Genomic DNA, 4,797 nt, shown 5'->3' with positions numbered 1-4,797 from the left:
TGTCTGTAGGGTCAGAAAGATAATGTATGTTTACTCTTTTCCTTCCCAAAGATTGTTTACTGAACCGACAAGAATGCCTGGCCATGGAGACCAAAGCACAGAAGGCCTGACTGAAGTAATGCATTTGGGGGATTTTCGGCTCTAGATTAGATTTAAGATGCATGAAGTTTACTTACCCTCAATGGTAGTCTGCACTGCCAACATGAGGGTCACGTGGACATTAAATGAGCCTCACTTGTGATTATACACATCGTACTTAGTTCTATGTGCATCCAAGTTTATAGTTTGTTCATTCATTCAACAAACATTTCCGACTGGGTAGATGAATGAGACACAATCAGTGTCCTTAAGGAGCTCATTAGGCTACGATAATGTGGAAAAAAATTCTATTATTACAGATATAACGTTATGTGGACAAGGAGTGAAGAGTGCTCAGGGGCTCCAGCCCTTTGGTCAGAGTGCTCTGGAGAGACAGAACCGATAGGAGATTATATATATATATTATAGGAGCAATGGGTAGATAGAGATGTAGATAGAGATAGGTTGGTTATAAATCGGCTCACGTGATTATGGACGCTGAGAAGTACCAAGATCTACAGTGGGCAAGCTGGAGACCCAGGAGAGCTGACAGTGTAAATTCCAGTCCGAGTCTGAGTCCAAAGGCAGAGGAAGACCAATGACCCAGCTCAAAGACAGGCAGAGCGACCAAATTCTCCCTTTTTCGGACTTTTTGTGTATTTAGGCCTTTGATGGATTGGATGAGGACCACCACATTGGGAAGGGCAATCTGCTTTATTCAATCCACTTATTCACATGTTAATCTCATCCTGAAACTCCCTCACAGTTACGCCCAGAATGATGCTTAACCTAATGTCTGGGCATCCCATGGCCCAGTCAAGTTGACAAATAAAATTAACCATCACAGATGGGCAGAAAGGGTAGAGCCTGTAAAGCCAACAAAGGGGAAGCTAGAGGAACAGGAGGAAATTAAGAGAAGGTGGTAGGAGGGACATCACAGAGAGGGGGCCCTTCAGTAAGCAAGGAGGGATCGACAGGGATGGAATCTTCCAGAAGGCAAGTACAATAGGGGCAGAGATGGACGCTGGGTTGGGTGTAAGGTTATTGGTGGAAAGGGGATGGGGATGCGGCAAAATGCAGGTTATAGCAGGTTATGGACTAAAAGGAAATGAAGTGGGCACAGAGAACCCAGACAAATTCTTCTAGAAGTTCAGTGGTTGGGGGAGAAAGAAGAGGAGGTGGAGGGGAATGGGCTCCAGGAAGAGGGTTTAGTTTCTGGTTCTTTTTCCTGAGAGACTTTGTGATGGGAAGGACCCGTAAGGGAGGGAAAGGCTGAAGACAGGGCTGGGCCGGGAGGACAGTCCCTCAACAAGGTAAGCCGTACCCAGGCGGATCTGCTTCTTCCTTCCTCACTAGCCAGAAAGGGGGAAGGAATGGGGAGAAGCAGACGGGCAGTCATGAGGTGTGGTGGTGGGAGCCCAAGGACACTCCCATCTGACCCACGGCCATCACGTCCTGTGTGCCATGGAGGCTGTGGTCTACCCGGTGCCACCTCCAGCAGTGGGATATCAGGCAAGCGACGTAGCCTCTCTCCGCCTGTCTCCCCATCTGAAATATGGGATAATGATACCAACCTCAGAGGGTTACCCTGAGGATTCATTAAAACCCCGCATTAAAGCATGTTCAGTAAATGTGTGCTACCGTGCCTAGTAATTATTACCATGAACACTATTATTAGTATGGCTATCTTTAGTTGTAAGAATCAATTATCAAGTCTATTCTCTTGGTCTCCCTGGGTTTTCCTTTTTAGTTTTTAGAGACCAAAAAGGCAGGTCAGATCTTTCCCTGGTGCCATTCCCTCAGCCTAGAGGATCAGGCACCCTTGTCCAGAGCCACCAGTTCTACTGCGGGGCTACCCTCTTCTGCTAAGGGTAGCGTGCTGCATCTCACATCTGCAGTACTTAAAGAAGAGAGGACACTTATTGGTTAGGGGGACAGCTGAGCAGATCTGGAAGGTTTTCACTTGTGAAGGGCACATACCCATGTGGTCTGCCTGACACTCGCGCACAGATGGGAGCTGAGACACGCCAGGTCAGCTCCATTCCAGCCCTGCGGGTAAGTCCAGATTCTAGAGTCCTTCCCCGCCTCTGGTCTACCTGGGAGCCTGCCCCTCAGGTGAAAGGTTTAGGTTTCAGCCCACTTCACAGTAACGAGCTAGGCCTCTCCGAGTCCCACTCACATCCTGAATGCTGTCCCATCCCGAGTCATCCAGAACAGAGACACAGCCAATGAAGGCTGAGTCACTTCACTGTCATAAATGTCTTCTCATTTTCAAATAGCCTCTTCTAAAAATATGGTCAATAACCACATCACCACATGGAAACAAGAGACAGGAGCCTAGGAAGTTGAATCTCAGAGCCTGGAACTTCCCCTAAATCATATCTCAGCCAACCATCTACAAAGCCCAAACACATTTTTGACCTTCTAGCAAAGTGTCAGTGTGGAGCGGAGGCCTGTGTTCTGACCCCACTGACTAACAAGAACCTCCCCCCTCCGGCCAGCATATTGTCAAAGATTCCCTAAGATTCCAGTGTTGATGCACTTTGCTCACAGGAACCCTGCATGCATCTTTTCCGTGTCCTCCTCTGCCTTTGAGGTCCCTCAGGGTGGCTTTCTAAAGTGGCCCAACCCAGCAGCATTTGGGGATGCTCTCCTGCCGTGTGTTCTGGAAAAAGGGAGCAGGCCTGTCTAGGAAAGATTCCTCTTGGTTAGCATGAGTTCTGAGTCACATTCTGAGAAGGCTGAAGGGGAGCTAAATTTCTCCGTTGCAGATCGTTTCTGAGGAACTCCATTCTAGAGAGAGTGACCATGCCTCTCCGTTTGCCTAAGACGGTCTGGGGTTACAGTTGTTGTTCGGGGTGCACATTAACAGCACTCCCTGTCGTTCTCAAAAGTGTCCCACTCTGGCAACAACTTTATATAGTTATCCTCGGCCTAGGTGATGGCTGCGACACCTCTGGGCTTCTAGAACCCCCGTGGCATCGGTGGTTGGTTTATTCTTGAGTTTTCCCCTGGGCTGAAGCCTAATGAAGATCTTGTCACTTTGAGGAGAAAGAATAAGGGACATTTTGCAGCACACGCCTCACCTCATGTCACCCTCAAAGTGGAGATCCCCAGCCGGTTTCAGATGGCGACTCCCGGTCACCAGCCTTCTCAGTTCTTAGGAGCAGAGAACTGCTCCAGAGCAAGAAATGTCCGTATCAGAGGTTTCCAGCTTTTGAGGGGAGAGAGGGGTCCGAGGGAATGGGAAGCCTTAGTCTCTTGCTCTCCCCTGCTAACTGGCCAAAGCCTTCCCGGTCACCCCAGGACCGCAGAGAGCGGCTCGGGCCTTTCAAGGATGGGAGATTTTGTCCAGCGTCCCCTGAGCAGGGATCAGGAAACTCAAAGAGAAGACCCTGAATGGGCCCAGTGTCTGCGCACAGTAGGCACTTCATAAGTGTTTGTTGACTGGAGTGAGGAAGTGGTTCTTGCCCATGTTGTGTGTGTGTGTGTGAGCAAGTGAGTGTGTGGGGGGACCGGGCTTCTTGCTGTCAGTGAGGTGACTTCCCCCTGCCTCCTCAGGCCGTCTGAGCCCCAGGAAATGAGGGATAAGGATGACACGACATGGAGGTGGAGAGCGACAAAGAGCAACCGAGGTTTCAATCCGAGGCTGACAAACGGGCTCATCATAATGCACCGGAACGAAAACACAGGGAGGACATCGAGACAGCTTTCACAGTTTGCGGGACTCGGCCCCGTCACTCCAAGGACAGAAGGCATCCCGGGCCCAAGTCCTAGACAGAGCCACAGGGTACATCCTGGGTATGCGAAGGAAAAACCACACACACCAGCAAGACATCGACGACCTCAAGCGGTGGGATGCTCCTTGGGAGCAGCGAGTCTGTGCAGTGGAGAAGGAGAGGCCCGGTGCCCAACTCGACCAACTGTCCGTCCTCCGACAACAGCCTCTACCCCAGCGCCAAGGGCAGCACCATCTCTCCGGCTCGAGGGGGAGCCCCAGGAGCCCCAGAGCAGGGAGGAGCCCCGGATGGAGGCCACCTAAACTCCGCGGGGCAGGCCAGCAGCACCAAATGACCGTCTCCCCCATCGTCCCAGCCGCCTTTCAGTTCCTCCCTAGAACCCTCACATCATTTAAGAGACTTGGTTTCCTCTTTTTCTCAAATTTCATCTTTATGTAGAAGCTCTTGGCCAACAGCTCTCATTCTCCCTCCCCATTTCCACAATTTTTTTTGACGTTTCCTTCAGGGATTCCCTGTCCCCACCAGGTATTTTTAAACCAAGACACCCCAGCTTGGCAGCCTCTTCTGTGGAGGACAGATGGCCGGCCCTCTGAGCACATGGTGTCCTGACCGGCCACCAGATCCTCCAGCCCTGGCGGGCACAGGCCCCGAGGGCTCCAGCCCCTCCCAGGCCCTTCCTCCCGGGCCCCCCTCCCCTCCGTTTCATAGACTTGGTGAATCTGTGGACTGCTCTACTTCAAGAAGGTGACCGGTTTGGAGTCATCAGAATTAATCCCCCTTCTTTTTTAGGATTTTTTTTTTCCTAAAAAGCTATTTACCGTTCCTATTGAATGACCAGATCCTTGAAGAAGTCTGTGGTATAAAAACAAGTGGGGAGAGAGTTGCAGCACAGTCTTTGGCCTGTTTCACTCCTGCTTCTCTCCCACCTTGGGGGTGCGTGACACTCGTGTGGCACGTGTGGGGGCAGTGGGCAGCGGTG

General features: G+C 51.0%; 1 pseudogene; it reads left to right on the top strand.

Annotated features, from left to right (window-relative positions):
* The first annotated feature begins 3,681 nt into the window (after positions 1–3,681).
* LOC116631349 lies at positions 3,682–4,120 on the top strand (annotated as a pseudogene).
* The last annotated feature ends 677 nt before the right edge of the window (positions 4,121–4,797 follow it).

The sequence above is a fragment of the Phoca vitulina genome, unplaced genomic scaffold (genome assembly GCF_004348235.1).
Source record: "Phoca vitulina isolate PV1807 unplaced genomic scaffold, GSC_HSeal_1.0 scaffold5, whole genome shotgun sequence".
Taxonomy (NCBI): Eukaryota; Metazoa; Chordata; class Mammalia; order Carnivora; family Phocidae; genus Phoca; species Phoca vitulina.
This window is presented reverse-complemented; position numbering and strand designations above follow the sequence as displayed.